General features: G+C 42.4%; 1 protein-coding gene across 3 annotated transcripts in view; it reads right to left on the bottom strand.

Moving 5' to 3' along the window:
- The window catches only part of kcnn1a (potassium intermediate/small conductance calcium-activated channel, subfamily N, member 1a), a 60,924-nt gene extending 35,229 nt beyond the window's left edge, over positions 1-25,695 (bottom strand). The window contains exon 1 of one of the 3 annotated variants that reach the window (XM_031731979.2): positions 24,895-25,695. The gene's annotated coding sequence lies outside the window, so the exon portion shown is untranslated. Of the gene's footprint in view, positions 1-16,786; positions 16,841-19,535; positions 19,561-24,894 lie in introns of those variants that run through there. The other 2 variants (XM_039602827.1, XM_031731986.2) reach the window with 2 other exon arrangements.
- Positions 25,696-26,619: the final 924 nt, after the last annotated feature.

The following is a 26,619-nucleotide window of genomic DNA, read 5'->3' on the forward strand; positions in this document are numbered from 1 at the left end:
TCAGTTCTATGACACACTACATAACCAGCCTGTTTATTGCTGTGTTGATAATGTTTTGTTTTTTGGACTTCCACAGTGATGTCCTGGCTGACAGCATGACCAACACCAGTTGACTGTACAAGTGGTATTTGTCATGCCTGAAGAAAGCTTGGCTGGAAGTATAAAAAGACCCAATTCTTTCCAATGTTAGAGAAGCACAATAAGGAGGCAAAGCTTCAGAATGCTCTTTAGTGGATAGAATCAGGGGAAATATGGTACTAATCTTCTACCTTCACTAAAGAAACCACTGTGACCCTTGGAATACTATGCACGGTCTCATTTCCGATGGAAAAACCACTTTGTTGTCAAATCAAGCTCCATGTCTGAGGAATGGTTTTCAGACAAGGTGCAGGTCCTGTGGTCACTGTAAGGGAATCACAGACAGACTGTATTCTGAGCAGACAATTATGAAGCAAGTTGCTGCACCCAGTATCAGGGAACATTATGGCCAGAATCATAGTTTCTTCCAGGACATCGACCTAAAGCACACTACTGCTTCAGCCTAAATTACATCAGAGGGCATCAACTGGGTAAAAACTCCAGAGTCACTGGTTGGAGCTTGCTTGGCACTCCATGAAAGACTTCCTCCATACGGAAGCAGGAACTTGTTCATGCCATAAAAGTGTTTTGAAGATTTTTTTGTTTAAAAATCTCATTATGGTCACGGACCAACCAAGGACCGGCTGGCTATTTTAAGTGAAAGTATGATCCACTTGCTGTTGTAAACTCATTTAAAGAAAAAAATGCTCAAGTTCAAAAACAGAAGCAAGAAGAAGAAATAATTTTTTTTTAAAAAGACATGGCCTACATGTTTTGTTCATATGGGTTAAAGCGATTTCCTGCTTCTGCTGCCTGATCAAACCTGATTTGCAGGAGTGTTCTGTCCCAAACCGCACACGGGTGTGACTTGTTAAGAAGCAAATATTCACCTCCAGTGAAGGTAAATTAAATGATCAGCCCAATCATGCAGTACAAATGAATGCTGCACTTCGGAATGCCATACTCCCACATTAGGAACTTCATAGGAAGGTTATTATAGTTCATTAAAACTAACCTTAAAACTAAAAATACAAAAAAAGACTTAAGAAAAAATAAAAATGAATCGGTGTAAAGTAAGTTCTGTGTTTTTATTGTAATATCTGTACTGATTTTCATATATCTTCCCTTTGACATGCAATAATAATTAGAGGGGTTAAAATTGGGGCTGAAATTAATAAGAGAAAAAATAAACTAAATCTAAATATTTTCAAACACAAAACTAAACTGAAAGAAAAAGAAAAAACGCACTCTGTGAATGAACTGAAAGTGAATTAAAAGCAAAAAATTTAAATACAAAAACATTATAAAAGCTCTTCTTGGCAGGTACAAAATTAGGCACATCCAGTATATCCTGCTCATCTCATGTTCTGGACTGAACAGAACAAAATGACCATCATGTTGTAGCTGTTCTATAAGACATGAGACCTTGAACTTGCTAGGGTAGTGTTTAGTGTTTCACTTGCTGTTGTAAACTCATTTAAAGAAAAAAATGCTCAAGTTCAAAAACAGAAGCAAGAAGAAGAAATAATTTTTTTTTTAAAAAGACATGGCCTACATGTTTTGTTCATATGGGTTAAAAATCTATATTTTCAGAGTAAACTATGAGCTAGTGTGTATCAGAGAAGGACTTTTTTAGTGCTAAAAAATAAACCAGAGTGTGATAATAAAAACAGAAAATATGCACCATAAAAATAGCAGACAACTTAAACATACTAAAATCTAACTCTGGATTCCCCTTTGTATAACTCAAGAGTCCTTCACAGATTTTACACCAAGAGTCCTCACATTGCTTTCCAAAACCTCAGAGCACTCAACCAATTCTAAAATACTCTCACCCGCTTAGCCAGCTACCCGAGCCCCTTTGCTTTTCATATGTTTCTCTTCACCCAGACTAAACAGCAGAAAGGCACGCTGGACCATTGTCATCCCCTGATGACCCCACAGAGGAGCCATGGGTGGGGGCTGCCTGTCCAGCCAACCAACAGCTCAATTTTAGGCTGAATAGCACGTAGCATTCAGGCTTTTTGAAATTGAGACTTATAATGAAATTGAAAAGCCTCAGTGCAGAACAGTTTAAATGACGGCAACTCTTCGTCTTGCATTTCTCCCTCTTTGCTTCATTCTCCATCCAGCTCAAATCAAATAGAAAATCCTCACTCTCCTGTGTTGTAGTCTTGAAGGCTTATATACTCTAAAATGGAATAGTGTATTATAATATTAATTGGGTGAGTGTTTGTAAGTTTCAGCACGTGGGTGCCAGTCTGTTTAATTGTGTGTGTGTGGCGGGAGGAGGGGGGGGGGGGTCGCATATGTGTGCTAAAAGTACATGCTGAGTCTCTGCCACGCTCTGGATTAGGTTGGATATTGATGCAGACAGCGTGAAGCAACGAAAACGAGCTCGAGGAGAAATTGTTTGAGAAGATCCATGTGTTTGTGTAAAATCTGCGAGCAAACGACAGATGCTGACAAGTCCGATATGAAAGGAAGGTCACAAATGAGGGAGACGCGGGAAAAGCGACAAAGTAAGGTAGGGATCTAGAAATCGAGGAAACATAAAAGGGTGAAAACAGAAAGAGATAAATGAAAGAGAAGACAGACAGCTCCCTATGGGTGTCTCTGCCAGCCCCTGGAGTGATTGAGAGCTGCAGGCTACACTCTCCAGTTTGTCCCTGCACACTAGACGCTGTCACATTTCTCTGACAGGCCAGCAGGAAACAGGGCTCCTCCATCCATCCCTAACCAGCATGTGGATCATTACTCAGCACTAGCAAAGACAGGGGATAACCAGTAGCTGCAGCCCCACACTCATGAAGGAAATTACTCTGTCAGAGCTATCTGTGTGCTGAGCTCATTGAAATAATTATATATTTAATGAATCATGCTGGAACATTAAATGTTTAAAGGTGAATAGCATATTCTTTAGACACATCGGGTCTGAGGAATAACACCATGATTTTAAACCTGTTATCTTGCAGTAGTGGAAAAGGTGAAACTCTTTGTGCTCAGCCTTATCACCTTATACTTCATGCCCTCATATCTCTGTAGGGGTGTCTGTCTCCGGGATAAGCTACAGCTATTCTGAGTGTTTTGTGAAGACACAGCAGTTCTAGGGAGTAAGGAGAAAGCAGACGTTCAAAGTTCTCACAGGATACACAGAAATGTAAAGTCGGACTGACTTCACATGTCTGATACAATCTGTAATGTCTGAACAACTTGAAGTGCGCTGAGGTGAGCAGCTCGTGTGTCTGGGACGAGGCTAGAGCATGTTTGTAACAACTTAATGGGTACACCTCTTTCACTGCTCATTAAGACAATGTAGATATGGTCAAGATGTGCTGCTGAAGTTAAAACAGAGCATCAGAATGGGGAAGAGAGGTGATACAAGTGACTTTGAACGTGGCATGGTTGGTGGTGCCAGATGGGCTGATCTACTGGGATTTTTTGACGTCACCACACATCTCTAGGGTTTACAAAGAATGCCCACCAATCCAAAAAACAAAAGAGAATATCCAGTGAATGGTAATTCTCTGGGTGAAAATGCTTTGTCAGAGGTCAGAGAATAGCCAGAGTGTTTGGTTGAAATGTGTGTTTGAGTTACTTTTCCCGTCCTTTCAGCTCAAAGTTATGTAGTAGTCTATCTCTAAATGCTCAACGCATCAAACCTTAAAGCAGAAGGGTTAAAGCAGCACAAGAGACTGAGTGACACTCTTATCAGCAAAGAACTGAGGAAACTGCAATTTTCACCAAAAGTGGACAACAAGATTGGAAAAATGCTGCCTGGTCTGGCGAGTCTCAATTTCTTCTGCAAAATTTAGATGGTAGTGTCAGAATTTGATGTAAACGTGAAAACATGAAGTATCGATGGTTCAGGCTGGTGGTTGAGCTGCAAGGAGTGGGGGAGATATTTTCTATTGGCTCCTCGAATATTATCGCTGACCATGTCCATGATGGTTGTCTGATGGTTGCTTCCAGCGAAATGACACACCATGACATTAAATCATGTCAAATTGGTTTCTTGAACATGACAATGAGTTCACTGTATTCACACTGTACTGTATGGTCTCCAAAGTCACCAGAAATCAGTATAAGAGAGCCCCTTTGGGATGTGGTGGAACGGGAGAGTCACATCATGAAAGTGCTGCTCAAAGATTCACAGTTAATTTGTGTAACTTTGTCATTTTACTATGGGCCAAAATTTTTCTAGCACCTTGTTGAATCTATGCCAGAAACAAATAAGGCAGTTGTAATAGCGGAGGGCTAGTAGTAATACAAACCAATACTGGCCATGTGTACTTAATAAAGTGTTCAGTGAGTGCACACACCACCTTTCAACTTATAAAGCACATTTGTGTTACACAGCAGTGACAGTGGAAGTGCAACGCCAGACAGGCTGACCAAAGTATTATCTGGCATCTCAGACAGTTGGCACATTGTATCCATGAGAGCATTGAAGGTCTTCTTTGTGTGTTTTAGAACCTGGTACCCTAGAAGCATTGTTGCTTCTGTTTTTCAGACCCACTGCATGCCCTGTTGCTCTCAGTGTGCTAGGCTTTTGTTCTTCACTTTGCAAAATGAATCCTGGCAAGCTGGGCTGCCAGCATAAATAGGTCAGAAGCTGCCGCTGTCCAAATAATTATGTGCATATAAAAATAATTAAAACTTTGCTTGGATTTTGTAACAACCTCATTCTTCTATAACAAAATATAAAAACAATGCTATTTAGTTTTCTGTACTTACAATATCCATCGACAGATAGTCAAAATTTAGTGATCTGAATCGTGAGACAGACTGACATTATTACTGTATAAGTAAATTTTCAATCATAAGCCAATCATAGACAAAGACATGTCTAATGGTGCACACATTAGATTTATATTGTTCGCTCACTTCTTTGTAAATGCCACATTAATTGTGTTTTCTCTGCATTTTGAGTTACCTGTCTCCTGTTCCACTCCTTATTCTTCTTCTGTTTTTATGGCAGTGGGCAAAAAACTTCTAGGTGCATTACCGCCACCAACTGGTATGGAGTGTGGCCCAGAATGTCACTTAAGGATTAGATCCTATCATACAAATTGCTGAGGTTGGAGCTGGTTCAAATACAGACTCTCATCAAGTGGGCCAAACCATCAAATGGGCCAAACCATCTGCAGTAACAGCATGGGGTCTGATTTGTATTTCTTTGTACTGAGTTTAGTTATTGTCCATGAGATTTTAAACTCAGTGGTAGAATCGCTGTCTGGAAATTCACTCTCTACGCATCCTGCAATTAAGATTGATGGCCTGTTTGATAACAGAGACAATTATTGGCGTCTTGTTAAGCTCACCCTCCCTCTTGCCCTCTTTTACGCTGCATTTAGAGATGAAAGAAAAAGTAGCCAAAAACAAGACAAAGCCTTCACGGAAGGAAGGACACAGGTACACGCCTGTGGGAACGTGATATTGTTAGGACTAATAATGCACTGTGTTCAACTGAGACACAAAGCTGTTATAATTAGGACCCAACAAGGTTATTTCATGTGTGAGTGTGTGCTTTATAATCTAGGTCCTGGGGAGATTGGCGTTAGAACTAATGGGAGGAGGGGTATTTTTCCTGTGGGACACCCATTGCCTCATTAGGGACAATTTTAATTTTCAGCAAATTAAAGGAGAGGGCTGTTAGAAACTCATCTGCAGAACAGACCATAATGTGTGAACTGAGATTGATAATATACAGTAAAATAAAATGTACATTAAATCTGGCCGTGTGTGGATCCTTAAATGTTGCATGGTTGGGAAGTAAATATATTAGAACTACTGTAATCAAGTACTGCATGTAGAAACAGGAAAGCATCTTCTTTCTTTCAGCTAATCAACAGTATTGCCCAGTTCACCCTCAGAGACTCCAATTATGCCTGATTGCTTGATTGATTCCAGATTTGTGCCAATAACCCGTTTAGAAGGACAGAACAGGTGTTTGACGAACTCTGTGAGAGACATTTCTGGCCAGAAATCATACCTTCTCTCACACAGCACTACAGTCATCCTTTCCTTTTGTTCTATTAAATTACCTCATAAAAACTTTGGCACGATAAAATGAAACTGAACTGAAACTGAATTCTGTGGGTTCAATTTAAGAGAGTACGTCATCATCAAAAACTGCCAAAAAGGGGACCTGTGCCATTCGTTTCTGGGACATGCTCATAGCGAACACAAAGGGAAAGGAAATGTGAATATATCCACAAAATAAAGAGTCAATATTTTTAGTACAGTAAGTATGATCAAATATTTGGCCATAATGAACAGAGGCGGTATTAATATTCTAGAGAGGCAAACAGCAGCATTAACTGCCTCCCAAAGGAAACACAACGCTCATTTCTCACCAGCTGCAAGGTGGGGTGGCACTTTTGGAAGGTTTTCAGCAGTCGCGGCCTGGCTTTCAGTTTAGTGGTGTAAGCAAGCTTTTAGCCCCATTATTGCAACACGGTGACATAAACCAGTCATTTATTTTTTAACTTTTGTTACAGGTGTAGAGCAAACTACAAGTAGTGAGTTCAATGGTGCTGATGGTGTGTACGACTTAAAATCAGATGTTGAAATTTCCAAATTCCCAGTCGGAAATTTTAACTGACACAAGTTTAGAGTAGTTCCAAAGACCCCGGCTTAACAATCCAAGATGGCGGCAGTGCTTAAATACTAGCAAAACTAAGAAAAAGCTGCCTTCAGTGGCAACAGCAGGTAGCGCTGCATGTTTGAATTGGCAGTAGACGTCCTTCCTGATGTAAACCAAAGGGGATTTGTGTTAAACCAGGAATTTTTCAAATGTGTGAACTACTACACTAGGGCAGCCACACACATCTGTCGAACTCAACATCTGCGCTGCAGATATCTAATCCTTAAGTGTTGTGTATTTGTGAAAAGAGTCTGCCTGTGAACGTGCTGTAGTGTTTTTAAGTGCAACAAAACAAGCACTGCGCTATATTGCTAGTAATGCATGAATGGCTGTAACTTGCTAAGGAGCTAAACATGCTTTTCCTTCCTTTTCTGACTTTACTACTGAACTCACGAGCAACATCTGACTTTCAAGGTAAATGCAACGCAGCATGAAAAAGAAAGCGCTAAACAAGAATGCAAATATATGTATCTGATTTTTACAAATGCGACTATAGATTTTGGATGGGAAAAAAAACCCATTCATATTCTCCATAGAGATTTGATTGTGACCCACGATGTTGAATAAAGCCACAACACTGCAACAACATGGTATGTCCTCCCATCGGAACCACAGTTGCTCACGTGTTTTAAAAATAACTTTCAGTCCTAAATAGAAACAGCGACATCTTGATGTTATACCACTGTTAATTCACTGTTAATGCAAATGTTTCAACCTGCAAACGTCAGCTCAGTGAGTACAAAACGCCAGAAACCACAAGAACGGTGATTGCGGTCAAGAACAAAGCACTGAACTGTATCGATAACTAAGCTATGCTTTTCTTCACACACTGCAAAATATATTACAATCTATTACATCACAGGGGACAAGGGTAATGAGAAGGTTTAAATATAACAAGGTTGGTGGAATCTGGGGTTTGCAGTGCATTATGGAATGAGTTTGTAATTATGTACACAGTCGTGGGCCTTTTGCCTTGTTTTTTTACATTTTTCTTGTGATCCAAGCCAACCTTGTAGTTTTGGCTTGGGTCACAGCTTAGAACTCTTTATCTGAGCATTTCTGAAATGCTAATGGAAACAAATGATTGGGAAATTTACTTCCAGAACTGGAGCATATAAGAAAGGGTGGCTCAGTTAGGGTAGGTACTGATCCATGTATACATCCACCAAGCAATGCCTACAGACAATCAGTGGGTTTCTCTATGAGATTGTAAGGTTTTCCTTACAATGTAAAGTGCTCTGAGATGATTTATGATGTGACCTGGCCTTATCAAATAAATTGAATTTGAACTTCATTGAATAGTTTGTTGCTAGTGATCAATAGTGCAAGGAGTAGCAGTAGTTTGAAATTACATGTGTAAGAATGTATGTAGGAAGGTATGGGGCATTATGTTTTGTATGATTTATGACCTAAATAGTTTCTCATGCCATTGACCTTTTGTCCCATTAATCAGCGTGCTCAGTAATGCATGTGGTCAGGGACACAAGACTCACAAACACACCAAACCACAAAAGCTTGAAATATGGCTGGCTTATGTGTTCCCAGTGGACTAAACCAACCTCATTAGGTGACTACTCCCTGGGTGGCTATTTGAAATCCCAATAGCACCACAGTGGCCCTATATTCCAGTGGCATTATCACCCTTAAGTGCCCATAATCCACATTACAATCCCACAATCTTGGACTCTTACAAAGCTTCATTCGCTACTGCGAGACTTTACAACGGTATCAATGTATAAACGGCACCGCCTGACAATTTCTATTTTCATTGTGAGGTGATTGTAAGTCATTTGAAAACTGGCCCCCGGTAAATTCAGGCCGAGGCAGTTTCTTTCTCTCCCCGAGGCAAAAACATCAATAGCGGAGAGAGAAGCCAGGACAACCTATAGCACAGGACAGATCGATAGCGCAACAAACTCAGTAAAGATTGACTGGAGAGTTGCCTGGAAACATCCAGCTTGAGATTTATGATGGGAGGAAGACACAAGCCAAGAGGAGAAGCTAGAGGACAAGAGAGGGAGAGAAAGACGCACTTATGGGGATTCAGAGGAATTCTCATATTTTTTAGGATCTCAGAGCTAAATATCCTCCTGACAATTGTAAACATACCAGTTAATAAATTAAGTAAACTGTCCCTAAACACTGTGCGGATTTTTCTATGGAGAATAAACACCAATGGAAAAAAAATCCAAATTAATCTTTCAGCTACATTCCCCCTTTTCTAGCCATCTTCCATGTGGTCTTCCTGTTGAAAAAAGGAGGAAAAATGATATCTACTCAAGCAGACAGTATATGCCTGACATTCCACTGGGAAAATTACTGAAACAGTGACAAGATGAAATGAGAAGATATCGAGTTTCATCGCTTCTCTATTCTAACAGAGAGCCCTTACCATATGTCACCCGGCTCCAGCGTGCTCTGACTGGTGCAGCAGCCTTCCATAGACTCAAACTAATTGAATATCCTTATCTGGCAATGAACTACCCCCTTTTTCTCTGGTGAAGTGAAACAGAGGCCAGTTGGAAAAGCATTGCATTTGAATTCACCCAGAGACACATCCAGAGGAAATTTAACACACTACTGTACTTTCTTCTCTGCATAATCTTGTTTTCAGGTAGATGAACCATAACCAGACCCCACACCCTACTATACTACAGCAAGATAAAAGTTCTGGGAATGGTGCTAACGGCCTTAAGCTACAGCAGCTTCCCTCTGTGATTTTTTTTCTTTTTTTGAAGTTATGAAATTAAGTGCTGCAGTTTCTAATACCCCCTGGGCTCCTTAGTGTAAATTGATTCTATTTAAAAGGCTTTTTTCCCTGTGTGACAGAGAATAAGAGGTGGCTGGGGAGCAGAAACAAATGATTGAAAATGAACTCTCAAAGAAAGAGACGGGAGACAGCTGGGGAGCAGCTTTGTTCATGAAAGGGTTAAAGAGGAAAAAGTGGAGACAAAGACCACTGGACCACTAAGAGTTAGAGGGAAGCTGATTATTTTAGGCTGGAGCAACTGTATAGGGCCAGTATCATAGACCAAGGAAAATCAGGGAGGAAAACACTATAAACCACAATTATGACTTGATTTCAAGTCATAATTGTGGCTTGAAACTATACAGCTAGCCTACACTTTATACAATACATGTGATCCATGATTAAGCAATAATGGTCAGATTTACATCAGCCAGGCTGAAGCTGAAATCTCAAAACTAAATCTGAGAAACAAAAGCAACATTCACATGCTGCACTGTGCAAAAGTCTTGAGCCATCTCTCATGTCTTTATGTTTTCTTTCATGGAGTAAGATTTTCTGTCACTGTTAAAGTGGTCGTGAGCATTAGTTATTCAGTCTTTCACAGGTTTCCTGTAAATATTGTCTGCTTTCAAATCATTGTCAATATCTATGGAGGAGATCAGGAAAGAACAGTGAGTTTTTACAGCCATCTGTAAAACACGGTGGAGGCTCTGTCATGGTGTGGGGCTGAATTTCAGCCAGTGGTGTTGAAGATCTTGTCAAAACTGATGGAATTATGAACTCAGAAAAGTACAGTCTTTTCAGTCCACCATGAAATACAATCTAGGAAGTGTCTTACTGGCAACGGCTTCATTTTTCAGCATGAGATTGATTTTAAAAATACTGTCAGTGCAGTAAAAGCATATCTAAAAAGAAAAACACTATCAGTCATGGATTGGCCTCCCCAGAGCCCGGGCCTCAGAATTGTTGAAGCAATGTGAGATAATCTGGACAGAGAACAGAACAAAAGAAACCTGGAGAACTATTCCTGAAGGCTACTGTTTGTACATTTTAATAAATTGCTGCACCTGTTTCCCATTTTCCTATCAAAAAATAAAGAAATGAGGGGCACCTTAAGACTTTTGCACAGTACCGTATTTGCTACTGCTTTTATTTATTCAACCGCAAAAGAAATGTAACCCAAATCCAAAACCCATTAACACATCCTCATTCTAAAGACTACTGCAGATGCATAATTAAGCAAGCTATGACTCAAACAAGGAAGCATTCCTGGCAAAGAATCCAGTGCAGTGATACAGTGGAGGATTCCTGGATAATATGCTCTTCTACATGAGAAGCTGGAAAAGAATTAATGTCACCTTTTCCAGTTAAAGCGCTGACTGTGGTACGCACACGATAATGATAAACTAAAGCTATCCTCCCACTCACTCGCTCACTCTCTTCCGCTTAATACTTAAACCAAGTGCAAACACAGAACATGCAGCAGAGCACACACACGCACACACATACACACATACACCAGAGAAATGCCCAGTGGAGAAGCTGTTTCTCTGCAGCTTGTGTTATCCATGACAGCTATTTCATATTCTCCAGCTAGGTGATTTGAGGTAACAAAGGAAAGCAGCTTCATTCAACTCGTATTCTCTTTCAATTTGCAAAGCTCGTATGTTGGAGAAGAGCCACTATAGCTGGAAATAGTAAAACACAGGTGCACACACACACACACACACACACACACACCTCAGTAATTTGAATGTATTACACACATACACACACAGTAGAATACACACAAATACACAGTCGTCCTGATTAGGTGCTTGGATTACTCTTTTTTTATTCCCAAAGAAACACCCTTGTTTGTATAAAGGTAACAAATAGAATTCACATTGTCTATAAACCGCTAACTGCAGGGTGCATCTGACTAGATGCGGATCAGGTTTTTTGTCTTCACTGCATATTTATCAGTGGCCAGAGGAGGCTGTGAATGAGTAGTGCAGGGAAATGGTTTGTGTATCATGTTCTGTAAATTAAGCACTATGGTAGCTCAAGGGATCAGCAGTCAGACTTTGACCTGGAGGCATAAAGACCTGATGAGAAGAACAGGGGGAAAAAGCACATTTAGTGAGAGCAGTGGAGCAGCATTCACATGCACCAGTAGAGAGCACACACCGACACACAAAGCAAACATCGTACAGATTCTAACAATGGCAGGAGAAGCTTTCCAAACTTGAATTTTCAAGGGCAGGTTGCGAGCAAAGCGTTAGTGGATTGTGTGAGCTAAAGTATGATGAAATCACACATCTTTCACATCCCATTATTGCACTCTGCACTCCTTCCAAACACTGTGTTTAACAAACATTTGATAACAGCCAGCAGGCAATATTGAAATGACTCAGTGGGCTTACATCTCGACAATATTCAAAGATACGTAGAAGGACGCATGCGCGAACACACCTGCAGCCGTGCACGCACACACTGTGGAGCATCACTGTACATCTGCATCTTTAGGGCATTGTAAGGAAAGACAAATGACTGCTTAAAGCCGCATTACTCATACTTTCATACTCTTTTGTGTTGTGATCATGCCCTAACGCAGGACCAGCCTCAGATCAATAACCTAATTAGCCATAAAGCATATGCATTGCAGTGATACATTATATGCCTGGCATCAGTTGGCTAACATCTCAGGAATTACCATATAAATTAACTGTGGTCATTTATTAAGCAAAGAGCCATGGTGGGGAGTTGGCACGCGACAAAGTTTTAAAAAATTAATTTGTAAGCTACAACACATATTAGAAAAGAAAAACACCATGAAAGTGTGGCCCCTTAGTGCAATAACCGTGCAGGCAACTGCCAGTTACATTCTGCCTGGGTGCTGAAAATTGGCGTCCTGACAATTTATTAAAACAGTATACTAACTTAGTAGAGCCAGCTATTTAAGAAAGTGCAGCCTCGGATGCCCCACCACTCACTGCCGATGGTAGATGATGTAAATTGGTTTTCCAGCTGTCTTTCAGGTGGACTTCCTGATTCCTCCTAGAGGGGGTGTGTGACTTGAGCTTGCCTCAGCATTACCTGTAGCCCTGAGAGGTACAGGTGAGGTTGCTGCAGGTTCCCCTGCCAAGCGAACCGTTACTCAACCACAGTTCTCAGCTTCACTATCTGGACTAGCTCCCACAGCTCCTGGGTTAGCTGGGGAGGAGAGGAAAACTCTTTCTCAAAACTTCAACCCTGGTCAGAGTGTAACCGAAGTGGGGTTATAGAACCATTCCTTGACCAAGACCTCTACAACTGTCGAAGCCTGCTGGTCCCGAGTGGGAATGACCTGGATGAACTTAGAGAAAACGAGAGTCATTACTAGCACATACTCCCTGACATCTTATGCAGGTTCTAGCAGAGAAAAGTCCGGTGCTAGAATTCCATTCGGCCTTGACAGTAGCAGGTGCCCCTTAGGTGCCCAAACCTGCGGTTGGGTATTTTTAGCCACACTACACCTGCTGCATCTCTGACACAAGTCTTTAATCATCATCCCCAGAGCAGGCCAGTAACACCGCTGCAGGATTAACTCTGTTGTCCTTTCAGCTCCCTGGTGCCCATGGTAGGTATGCTGTTGAAAAACTTCCCCTTGTAAACAGTCGGGTAAGACCAATTGGACACACACTCACCCCCATCAGGCCGCTAGTACCTCTGATGCAGCACTCCCTCTTTCAGCAGCTGACCATCCCACTGCAGTAATCCTAATGCAGCAGGGGGAAGGTTCTGCCTCTCAGAACTGCTGGGAAACCGCTCTTGCAGACAAAAAGATAGAACTGCACTTATAACAGGGTTGACCTTCTGCAAGGCCAACAAATCATCTGTTGAACATTCTGGTACAGCAGAAATAGTGACCTGGACTGCTTTGTTTGTTTTATCAGCCTTTTGAACCATGTGTGGCACAGCAGTTCCTGAACAGATAGGTTCCACCCCTACTGCTGTTGGAGAGAGGTGTTATCTGGACAGCGCATCAGCATTCTGGTTGCTTTGTCCACACTTTATAATCAAACACTGCAAACTCTGATACCCAGCGTTGCTCCGTAGCTGCAAGCTTGGCTGTGTTTTAGATGACTGAGGGGGTTGTTTGAGCCATCCACACCAGACACCTGTGGCCCAGGAGATATTCTCAAAATCTTTGGTCAATTTCATTTCCAGGGACTCCAGTTTCATTGAGCTGTAGTTCTTTTCAGCTGGATGGAGACTTCAGCTGGCATAGGTGATGGGTCTCACTTTACACTCTTGTTCCTGGGACAGGACTGCTTCAAGCCCTTTGTGGCTGGCGTCCACCTTCAGAATAAAGGGAAGGCTAAAATCAGCATACACCAACACAAGTGAGGACATCATGGGTTTGAGGTCCTGGAAACTTCTCTCTGAGCTGTCCAGGCATCATCCAGGGCCACACTCCCGCAACAATTTTTCTTCCCAGTGAGGTCAGCCACCAGCTGGTGGAGTGGGGCAGCCACCTTGACAAACCGCACTACCAGCTTGCAAACCCAAGAAATTATCTTAATTCTGATACTGTCCTTGGCGTTGGCCACTCCGCTACTGCAGCCACCTTCTTGGGTTCAGTGGCTACAACAGCAGCTGACACCACATAACCCAGATACTGTACTTGGCAACGGAAAAACCGGCACTTCTCCAGTTTTACTTTGAGCCTTCTTGGTTTTACCTTTTCGTAGTCTGCAGTCCACACAGAGTTGTAGGCTACTGTCCTTCTTTTACCAACTAGGACGATGGGAGAGGCATACAAGCTGCCACTCTCTTATAACAGTACTCTCTAGCAACTGGCAAATGCGGCCTCTCACATCATCATAGTTCGAGGGAGGCATACGCCTATACCTCTGTCTCATTGGGACATCATCAAGCAAGAGGATGTCATGGGTAACTAAGCTTGTGTAACCCAGGTCACTATCTGAAGCGGCAAACACGTTCAGACAACATTGCCCCAACTTTGTCTTGCTCTAACAAAGGGAGAGAAGAGAGGTACAAGGACCTTATCTGCTCTCTTACTGAACTACCCAAAGCATCATGGGACGAAAGCCTAGCTGTGACAGTACTGGGCTCCTGAATCACAGTAGAAATCCCCTTGGGCAAGCTTACAATCTGTGCCTGGCTTAACACACCAAGTGGACAGCGGGGGTGCAAGTAGACCATGTATCACCTATGTTGACTACTGGCACATATACTGTGCCTTCCCTGACAGTAACCATTCCTGGAGAGACAAGCACACTCTCTGAGAGGGACTAATTGTCAACAAGGGGCTTAAACAACACCGCATCTGACTCAAAGAGTTGCTGCAAACACGTAGCAGCCACCCACTTGACCACACCACTAGGTATGAACACAGGACATCATACCCAGTACTCCTGGGACATCAGGAGAGGGCTTTTGGCCGGGGTGGTATATTACACTCACCTTTATGAGGCACGTTTTTCCCAGCACTTCTACATCCAGCTCTACATAATCCACATAACCCACAATCTCTAACCCATTTAAGGCCTGCAACTGCAATGACTGGTGAGAGCTTGGGGAGTCCTGGAAATGTTCCCTAAAGAAGCTCTTGGTTATTGTGGTCACCATAGACCCCATGTCTAACAGGCACTTTAGCGGCACCCCATCCACTTTAACTGTCACGAAAGGGCACAATGCCACTAAACTAGGGGCAGGAATGTGACAAATGGGATCTGATGCAGGTAAGCCTTTATTAGACCCTCCTGACGCTCTGTTCTTCAGATCAGGGGAAAATAGATTCCCACATCCTGAGCTACAGTACATACAGCAGCAGGCGCAGGGTCCCTAAGTGCCTGTTCCTGTGAATCCACATGTGTGTAACATTCCCTAACATAGTGGCCTGGCTTTTGACAGTGTCTATACAAAACGGTATCAGGGCATTTAAACCTAGCAATAGTGTAGGGGGCGGTTTGCAATACAAAGAGACCCTGGGTCAGCTGGTTAAGCGGTTCCTGCTGTTTTTTAACAATGCTTTTAAATCAGCAATTTCTGTCCAACCTGTGTTAGCAGGTGCGACACCTCTAGAGCACTGTAGACGGGACAAAATGTCTCCTACCCCTAGGCTCATTGGGCTGCCCTTCCCGCTCCCAACGGATAGCTTCAGCTCGCACATCCAAAGTATAACCTGGTGACTGACGCACCAACCATTTGATAATTTGAGTCATACACATGCTCAATGAACTGGTCTCTGAAAATACCAAAACATGCTCCTCTAGGGACACACCGTTCAACCTTTTTTTCATAAGACAGCACAGAGCACGTGAAAATTCTTCCTCAAGAAAAAGCTTTATTGCAAATAGGATTTAGGGCAACCATACAACTCTTCAAGAAAAGTGAATATCTTATCTGGATATTCCAGCGCTGCTCTTGGTCTGTAACCCTGATCTGATCTTTAGCTTCCCCTTCCAAATGTTCATTTATAAAATAAGCTTGATCAACAGGTTTTAAGTTTCTGGTTCTCAATGTAGCTTTAATCTTTTTCACTGCAATCCCAAAAGAGGCCCTAAAAACGGGACATTATCTTTCTCTAGAAATGTACAGTAAACGTTCAATAGGTACAGTAAGAGCAGGGTGAGAATCACCAGCCAGAGAGCCAGTGCTTGAGCCAAATGCTGCCGGCGGGGGATTAGTTGCCTTTTCCTGTAGCAAACGTTCTTTTTCCATCCGCAGCTGCTGAACCAAGTCCCACAGCTCTTGAACCTCATTCCACATTATGGGAGACAGAAGAGATTAGTTCAGTATGACCACAAATTGGCCTGCGGGGATTCCACAGCCACCGTCGAAAGGTCCCTTGAAATGCACACTGCTGTTTTTGTGCAAAAATGAAATAAATAAATAAAATAAACAACTAACACTTTGTCTCAAGTCAACTGACCAGCGTGAACCTGTCGACATCGCCAGAATGCGGCCCCGCCCTCACATTCAATTATCTAAATTCTAAGGAACACGCTTGGTCAAAGAAAATGAGCTGAGACAAACAAAGCTTTCCCCAAAAGTTATCTATAATTTATTTAACAATTTTCAAATAATATTAATAAATCTTAAATACAATCACTACAATCAATCAAAAGAAAAAGAAAATTAATAAATCGTCATCAATTATTCCGTATACGATTACCTGATGTGTCTCACGGAAAGTGCTCACCAACAAGCAGATCATCCGTGCACAGCATCCTCACCACCAGCCTTGCAGCACATTTCCACACACACAGCTATAACCACGAGCATGATAATCAACTATGTAAAGTCGCAGAATCCCTTACCGGTAGCAAATAAACAGAATCTGCTTGGCCTCTACAGAACCAAGCCACAGCTCTGCCGCGTTTCCACATCTGACAGCCTAAACGTTGTGCACAGCTGTATGCGACTGGGACATTTAAAGAGCCACCCAATCCTGGCTGGCATCTTTCTGCAAAAGGGGGAGGGCGTGCAGCACCAGACAGCACTCCTTAGTGCAATAAACGGGCAGGCAACTGCCAGTTACAAAGGATCCAACAGTCAAGCTGCAAACTCCACTGATGGCTAACAGAGTGAAAACATACCTTGGCTGTACTCGTGGGAAGGAGCGACGTAACCGAGGAAACCCCCAACACACTTTCTTTCCACTCTTTGTATTCAACTGGACCGCAAGTAATTCAATACAACTGTTATTGTGCAGGATCATTCAAATGAAATGCAAATGAACTAGAACAAGTGGAGAACTATTTAATGACCTCTTACAGCAATGCCAGTGTTTGTGTGGGCTATGGTGCAGTGTGTGTGTGTGTGTGTGTGTGTGTGTGTGTCATGTGCAAACAGTGCCATTAAGTGTGTCTTGCTTTTGGTAAAGACAAGCATGAAATGACTTGTAAATCTAACAGATAGTCTTGCTCTGCACATGATTTCTTGACCAAACTCAGTAACCCAGAGAGAATCTGCTACACAATACAAAGCTGATCTCTCTATAGCAACACTCATGGTAACATTTCAGAGCAGACGAGCAGCATAGCATTTAAACACAGCGTAGCACACAGACACACAGACACACAGACACACACACAAACACACAAAACTAGGGAAAACAGTTTAACAACAACTACATAATTTAACCTTGCAACTCTCCTCGAGCTGCACAATATTGTCACAATGCATATTAATACCATATCTGTAATTTCCATCCACTGTTTGCTCTTCCTGTTATATGGAGGGAATGTAGTGAGTGCTCAAGTGATGCTTGGTCGAGTCACGTGTTTACATTTGTGAGGTTGCTAAGGTAGTCCCTCTTTAGGTATTAAATTACTTAGGTGATTGGAGACTGACACGTGGCTCTTGCTCTCAGACATGTCTGGGCTTGTGTCATCGCTGTACACAATAGGGAAGTTAATGCATGGTGTTGCTACGTCATTCATATCAAGGTATGGCACTTTTTTTTTAATCACCTAAAACTTTATACCAGGACAGCATAGTATGGCATAGCCCTATATGTAAACAGTGTTGGATGCAACAGTTTACTCTTTGTACAAATAGTTAGAATCTGATTACAATACTAAATAGTTAAATGCAGACACTGTACCTACAATTCTAGATGCAACACAGCTGGGAAATGATTTGAAGCTATACAGCTAGCCTACACTTTATATAATACATCCAATCAATCTCATGTTATAACTCTATGACACTCTGAATGTAGAACTGGCTTGAGCAATATATGTTACTACTGTATATATGTAAGGTTACATCCATGATTAACCAATAATGGTCAAATTGATTTCAGACAGACTGAAGTTGAAATCTTAAAACTAAATCTGAGAAATAAAAGCAACATTAACATGCTGCACTGTGCAAAAGTCTTGAGTCACCTCTCATTTCTTTATATTTTCTTCCATGGAGTAAGATTTTATGTCATTTTTAAAGTGGTCTTGAGCATTAGTTATTCAGTCTTTCTGAAGGTTTTCCACAGGTTTCCTTTAAATATTGTCTGCTTTCAAATCATTGTCAATATCTATGGAGGAGATCAGGAGAGGACAGTAAGTGTCTACAGCCATCTGTAAAACATGGTGGAGGCTCTGTCATGGTGTGGGGCTGAACTTCAGCCAGCGGTTTTGAAGATCTTGTCAAACCTGATGGAATTTTGAACTTGGAAAAGTACAGTCTTTTAAGTCCACAATGAAAAACAATCTAGAAGGTGTCTTACTGGCAACGGCTTTATTTTTCAGCATGGTTATTCTAAAAAATACGGTCAGTGCAGTAAAAGCATATCTAAAAAGAAAACCACACAATGCCACACTATCAGTCATGGATTGGCCTCTGTCGGCACCCAACAAAGTTTTTTAAAATACTTTGTAAGCTGCAACACATATTAGAAAAATAAAATACCATGAAAGGTCCAGCAGTCAAGCTACAAACTGCACTGACGGCTAACAGAGTGAAAACAGGCCTTGGCTCTACTCGTGGGAAGCTGCGACGTGACCGAGGAAACCCCCCAGCACGCTTTCTTTCCACTCTTTGTATTCAACTGGACCGCAAGTAATTCAATACAACTCTCCTTGTGCAGGATCATTCAAATGAAATGCGAATGAACTAGAACAAGTGGAGAACTATTTGAACACCTCTTACAGCAATGCCAGTGTTTGTGTGGGCTATGCTGGAGTGTGTGTGTGTGTGTTTGTGTGTGTATGTGTGTGTGTGTCTTTGTGCGTGTCAAGTGCAAACAGTGTTGTTAAGTGTGTCTTGCATGTGGCAAATACAAGCTTGAAATGACTTGTAAATCTAATAGATAGTCTTGCTCTGCACATGATTCCTTGACCAAACTCAGTAACCCAGAGAGAATCTGCTACACAATACAAGGCTGATCTCTCCATAGCAACACACATGGTAACACAAATCTATTTCAGAGCAGGAGTGCAGTGTAGCACTTAAACGGACCGTAACACACACACACACACACACACACACACACACACACACACACACACACACAAAACTAGGGAAAACAGCAATCAATTATTAAATGAGCTTCATGTTCATACTTACTGCCTGTGTATTTTGCCAGCTGCAGCCAAAAACTAAGAGGCCCCCACTGCTCAACACCTACCTCACTTCATTCAGCTTTATCAGAGATAGACAGCGGTGCCACTCCTTCTAATGTGAGCTAGGATCTGCCCTGTCTCTGACATTTAATTGTTCTGTCGGGTGTGTTTACTTTGAAGGTGTTGGCTAGCCCTCCAATGCATAGGCCAGTGGAAACATGGGCATCTAATGAGAGCAAAACAAACAGAGGCCCTACAACAACAACAGCGGCGAGATGACCGATAGAGAAAGTTTAAATCAACATAATGTTTCTCCTGGCATAAGCCTGCCAGTAAATCATAATGCTGTAAGCAGATCTGTCTACATCAATTGTTTCGAGTTCCAGCAGACAGTGTTACCTCAGCGTTATTACGGAGCCAACCCAAACACACACACACACACACAATGATAAGATAAACTAGTTTTTTAAAGAGAGCCAGAAGCTGAATTACCTCAACATTTCCTTAATTTAGACAGCTCAAGTGCACAAGCGTCCGGGTAGGATTCAATTAGAAATAAACGATCTCGGTTATAAGAAAAATTGAATGCCCGGAAAGGAGAAAAAATTACATGCTAAACAAGAAGCTTTAAATGGAGAAGAGCAACGTCTGGAGAATCAAATGTTTCCTCACCTTCTTTTAAGGAAATAATCATTCCCCTGCTACCGCTCAGACCTCTTGCAAACACAACCATGCTAAATCCTCCAGACAGCGTCAGCGAGACACTAAGTTGGTTGCAAGTGGCACTTTGATATATACTGTGTTGACCTAGATCATATAGAGTGATTATAACCATGTTGGACCGCCATTTGGCAGGAGCTGCACAAAAGGTTTTACTGTAATAGCTTTCCTCCTCTTTCAAGCCATCCATTCTGCAGTGACACATACAACCTTATGTTCTCCTGAAAGGTGGGCTGGCAATCGCCCGGCACACACGCACGCATACATACCGCTACAGTACAGTAAAGCAGGCCTTGTTGCATCCAACAAATGTGTGATGCGACAGGTCAAAGAGAGAAAGGTGACACCGGGTTATAAATATTTTTTTTCTTCTCTTCTTTCTAGATCGACTTATTATATTGGCTTTCCCTTAAGGGCAGTTTTATTCAGTGTAAAACTGACTGTTTTGCTGCGCAGCCTCTAATGCCACATTGGGTAAACTGGGAAGTGAAAAGATTAGCACATTGACAGGTTAGTTTGGTGACAGAAAATGAACAAGAAACTATTTAATAATTGATCATCGGTGCCATTTTTCAAGCAGAATTATAACTTATATCTTTCTCAAAAACATTTTAAGCTATATCGTTTTATTTGTGAAGACCTTTCTCTTGTGCTTGGATTTTGACTGCTGATCAGCTGTAACACAGAAAATATAAGCTGACCAATACATTGGCAGGCCAATATCATTGGGTGAGTTCAGCTATTTGCTAATTCATCAGTACCAGCCTTTATAACAAACAATACATGGAAATTTTAAAAGTAAAGAAGAAACACCCTTCAACATCGTATGAGTGTTGACATCGCGTAGTTTGTCCACCAAAGCACACTCAGCAACTTCCTGTTAGCAGCACGTGTTTGGAGTGACACAAACACAGCAACCGGCGTAAATGAGTAAATAAATAACTACACATAACAAGTGTTAAGAAAATGTTTATGTTTTGTGTTTGCAAAAGAAAAAAATATCTGCCGATATATCAGTGTCAGATTTTATCTGATCAGAAAAATAATAAGACTGAAATCTTTCACTAATCTAAAAGTTCCCATTACTTTCATTCTTTTAATTTCTGATTCCTGTAAAAATTTCAAACACTCAAAGAAACTAATATTCAAACCAAACCAATCACACAACCTACTCGGTGGGGGTATTTAAGTGTGTCTATAAAGGTGTGTCATTTCTGGTTCCAGCTTCTTATATGGATTTGCTACTTTTCTCTAATCTGTATCGCTGAAAGTGGATTATTTGGGTGATCTGACCTGTTGTTTTAACAAAACAAAATTCTGAAGATGTCTCCTGGGGCAATTGTTTTATTTTATCTTATTGCGTTTTTACCATTAATATTATTTTTTAAACTGCATAAATGAGCTTAATGCCATAATTTGTCATTTATGGCATTGAAAAAGGAAAAATCTTGTCGAAAATGTTGTAGAAAATCTAAAAATCTGAGATGTTGCCCTAAAATGCTTTATGAAAGTGCCAGGAAGGATTCCCCGGGCTTGTGCTCCCACATGTCATCTTTGGTGTTCCAACAAGAGACAGAAGCCATGTTAATATAATAAAAAAAGAGTGAAAGAAAAAGGAAACCCACCTCAATTTCTGTGAATCTGCATACAAAGCCTTGCATTTATTTTACCACATTTTAAATTTCAGACAAACCTCCTTTAATTTCTGGCATTGAATCAGACAGACTGTATCCCGATTAATCACAGGTGTCTGCTACACACAGTGTTTGTATATACTCCGAAAAAAAAGAAAAAACAAGTTATTAAACGAAAGCAAATCCACTGGTGTTTATGTGCTACAATGTCCCTGCAGGGAATATCACCATAGCAGTAAGTGGCAGGCATTAGAGTACTTACACAGCCCGGCACAATAGAAGCAGCAATGCAGCTTTCAAAGCACAATGTTACTGAGGCAGGACACAATATCGTACTACCTGCCATCAGTTCAGTGGGCTAGCTATTGAGTTTCAGGGTGTGCTGATACTGTAATCGTATACACTTTATCGGGCTTGTTCTGTCACAAGTGTTTTGTTTAAGGGATTTCAGATGGGTGAGGGGGTATGGGCTGTCTCATTAAGGGTGAGTCAATAAGATGTAACCACGATCCCACAAACGTCTGCGGATAGATAAGCAGTTCTCGCCGTACCAAAATACTTGGCATGGTCAGCCTGAGCGAGTGGAAAAGGGCTGTTACTTAACAGAGTTTCATAGCAGCAGTTCCACGATTGTTTTTCTTTTTCTTTCTTTCTTTCATCCTCATTTCCATTTTCATGATTGAAACGGGATTGTGTAATAGTTGTGTGATAATAAATGTCTTGTTCACAGTGCCAATTACATGCTGGAAAGCTGCATACAAATGGGGATAATTACAATACATAATGGCATTTTGATTATTTTTGAGAGTGCACAAAGTTCATCGTATTCATCTTGCTTCTCGTTCGGAGGCTTTTTTGTAGCCCTGACTGGTGTCCCACTATGTGCAGACACCTCAGACCATTTCACAGCTTTCAGTGCCTCTGTGGCTCTTGAAATCTCTCAATATCACGTTGGCAAAGGATTTTAAAGACATAACATTCTTAGAGCTTATTAAAATCCCAGATTCTTTACACAGTAATGAGCATGCACTTGGACTATTGTTCATTTAATCTTTATAATGAGTTTTTACACTATAATTAGTGCAATATTGGCTCATTTGCTATTATACAGAGATAATAGTTTCACAGCATTCTTATGTTCTTCACAAACATCGTGTTTTCCATTCTTGCTCACTTGTTTGTGATTCACATTAATGTTTAACTAACTAACTAACCAAAGACAACTGATACCTGGTGAACAACATATCACCTGTACCTTCATCTATGATGCAGTGAAACCAGCAGCAGCACCAGAGTCGACCGTCATACTTCTGGTAATAACTTATAACATTATTTTTTAGGGATCTGGAGATCAAAGCAGACTCTGTAGTATGGACACAACTGTAATATTATGCCACTAGAAGAGGTAGAGACGCTACTCTTCATTTTCCCTATTTTTCCTTCCTAGCAGGACCCTGTGAAGTTGGTAACTTCAAGGAAAAAAAGTTTACTTTTCCTGAAGCCACTTGGTCATTTTTGGACGTTTTGCTGACGCTCCAAAATCGAGCCAAGTTCAGAACAGTCGTGTCAAGGTGGTTCGATATAACACCTTTTGCAACTGGTGCCAGCTCAGCCTCAGAAAACAGCTGTGGCATTTTAAAAAGGAGCCTCTTGGTGATATTTAGATGCTGCTGAGCCCTCATCAATGCCTTCCTGTTCCTTTTTTTTTCCTGTCCTGTAAAAACATCACCTTGACAGCAGTGGGAGGAAATGCTGAAGGAGGGGAGGAAATAACAAAGGTGGCAACTAACTTAATAATCATTTTTAAAAACAAACAAAAACCTCCTAGGTCCATCGGTACACTCAGACATGATTCAACAACTAGATTTCTCAGTGTCACTTTTAAAAGAGTACTCGGTGTGCTGCGGGGGAACATCATCAGCAATCATTATCATCAACAATCCGGTTTAACACTTTCAAATTTATCTTTGTCTGCCTTATCTTTTCCTTCCATCCAAACTACAATAAAACTCTTTACCCTCCAACTTTGAGTAGCCTAAAGAACTTCAAGTCACTGTTTTATCAGCGACTTTGGAACAAATGTGCATGACATGCTCAAGGCTAACTGGATCAAGAAGCATTCATAGTTCTTTAAATTTCCCACCCCCTCCTTCTTTTCCCCCCATTTTTTGTGATTTTGATAGACATATGCACATTCCACTTGTTGTTACCACTTTCACTTCTGATGTCTGTTGAGTTGTTATAACTCACTCCTACCCTCAGTTATCCCCATTTTTTATTTTTTGTACCCAATCAACATTTCTGTCCTCCTGATTTGACATCTGTTGTCAAATGCAATAACTGACTTTCTTTTAAACAAACAAACAAAATGCTGCATATTTAGTCCTCTTAATACAGTGTGGACTGCACTGTGGCTGTTAGGAGAGAGATCTCTGCAAGCAGGAACATGCAGCAATGTATGAAGTGAGTGTGCTCACAGAGCCAGGTATCAGGGCCTAATAACATTAAGCTGAGCACTGTCTCAGAGCTAAAATATAAAAACGTCCTCATGTTCTGTGGAAAACACAAACCTCCCTGTTTCTAATCAGCACCATTTGAATATTTCTAATGTACTGCCTAAAAGAACACCGCAACATGGAACAGGTGTGTGCGCGCGCGAGTGTGCGTTTTGTGTGTGTGTGTTTTTGGACTTGCATGCGGACGCTTGTGTGTGACCACGCGAAATAAACAAGCTTCCAGGTAAAGAAAGGAAACATCACAGAGTTGGTTATATGTGCGGTAGTTTCGCGCATTCTGTTTAAGCTGCCTAATAGATTACTGAATGACGATTCACACACATGAGTGCGCGCACCAAACGCGTAGGTTAATGTGTTCTATCAAAAATCATATCGCAGGCGTGGTCATTCACTGAAAATCTTAGGAGCAGTTTGTTTTGTCATCTGGAGCTGTCTCCGAAACCGCATGATAAAATGTGGAGAGGAGGGGAAGGGAGGAGGGGAGAAAAATTACCTTGTGAAGGTCTATGCGTATCCTCTCCTCTCCTTTATGTGGACTCTCGGGCCACAGGTGATAGCTCGAGCCGTAGTTGGGGCTGTCTTTGCTGCTGTTGCTGCCGGTAGTCGCGGACGAGTTCCCCGCGTATGCCTGTTGTGTTACCGGGGGGGTTACGCGGGAGTCGCGGTTGTGTGGCTGGTCGCTCTGCGCGGTGATCCTCCCAGACTTATTGCGGTCTTGTTCACAGTGCTGCGGACGCTGGGGACAGAGCCCCAGTGCGCCTTGCTGCCGCTGCTGCCGCTGCTGCTGCTCTTGCTGTTGCAGCAGTGGAGCCCGATGAGTCCTACATAGCTCTCCTGAGTCGCTGGCGCAGTAGTTGATAGGCAAGCTGCTCCCCACCAGTAGCTGTTGCTGCGCTCGTAATTGTGGGATCTGTTGCTGCTGCTGCTGCTGCTGCTGCTGCAGGTCCTGAGTCTGAAACTCGAATGCTCTCCTAGCCTCGGTTGACTCGCATACATTTAAAGAGCGCCCTTTCTGTGAGTTTGCACGGATTTCTTCAGGGGAGGGGTCTTTCTGCTGGAGTCTTAAATGACAGTGCTGCTGCTGATGCTGTTGCTGCTGCTGATGCTGTTGCTGCTGCTGCTGTTGCTGCAACAACTGCCTGTGGTCTCGGTGCCCTCCTGCTCCTCCTCCTCCTCCCCTGCAGCGTTCCACGATGCTTGCCTGTTGGTAATTACTGGCACTCCTTCGGAGACGATCCCCCCTCTTAGATTCCCGGGAAAAGAGCAGAGAGGAAGAGGACGACGTTGGTGGCGGCGGAATAGGCGGCGGAATAGGCGGGGAGGGATGAGGTGGGAGAGGCTGGAAAGGATGGGGCTGGTTTTGAGACAAGCTCGCCTCCTGCTCTGAAAAACTGCAGTGGCAGCTCGGAAAAACGGGCTGCTTCTCTGACTGCGGCGGCGGAGGCTGCTGCTGCAGCTGAGAGCCGGCCGGGGCCCAGGGATCCTGGTGCAGGTGTGCCGGCTGCCCGGTGTTAGGTTCACTGACTCGGTGTGAAGGTCGCTGGGCGGTGTCGTAGCTAGCCAGAGGTAGAGGGTCGCCGCTGTGAACAGGTCTCCGAGAGGGCTGGCTCAGACAGGGGAGCTCCTGGAGGCTCTGGCGATGAGCGGCGGTGGTAGAAGTGCGATCTCGGTGGTGAGAAGAGGGCGGGGGCGGCAGGCTGAAAACAGGCGCGACTTGGTCTCGGCTCTGCTTGCTGTTTCCTCGGTTTTCGTCGGGGATTTGGTGCTGATGGACAGCTCCCGCGTACCGATGCCGCATCCCCTTGATCGCCTCGTCTCGCTGTGGTTGCTCCTTTGCCGTGCAGAGCTCCGACACCCGTTCATTGCGATCAGTCCCAGCAGAATAGGACCGACTTGTATCATTGGTAGGTTTGACCAAGACCTGCCTTAAAACGTCACTATACAGCCAAAACACCGCCTTCGACTCAATATCGGTCCATTCCCTGCCATGCGCACAGGTTGCAGCAGATCGATCACTCCCGAGTGTTAAAGATTGGCCTATTACAGGAGCGGGACTATGCAAGAACGGTGTTTAAATCCCGCACACTGACGGGTCGATCATGTTAAGCCACTGCGGACCTAATGCATCGAGTTTGTCAGTGTTGCCATAACCGCCTTGTATAATCAGAAATCACTTTTTTTACTGCTACGTCACCCTTATCCAACATGCCCACATACA

Source organism: Oreochromis aureus, linkage group 18 (genome assembly GCF_013358895.1).
Source record: "Oreochromis aureus strain Israel breed Guangdong linkage group 18, ZZ_aureus, whole genome shotgun sequence".
NCBI classification, from domain to species: Eukaryota; Metazoa; Chordata; class Actinopteri; order Cichliformes; family Cichlidae; genus Oreochromis; species Oreochromis aureus.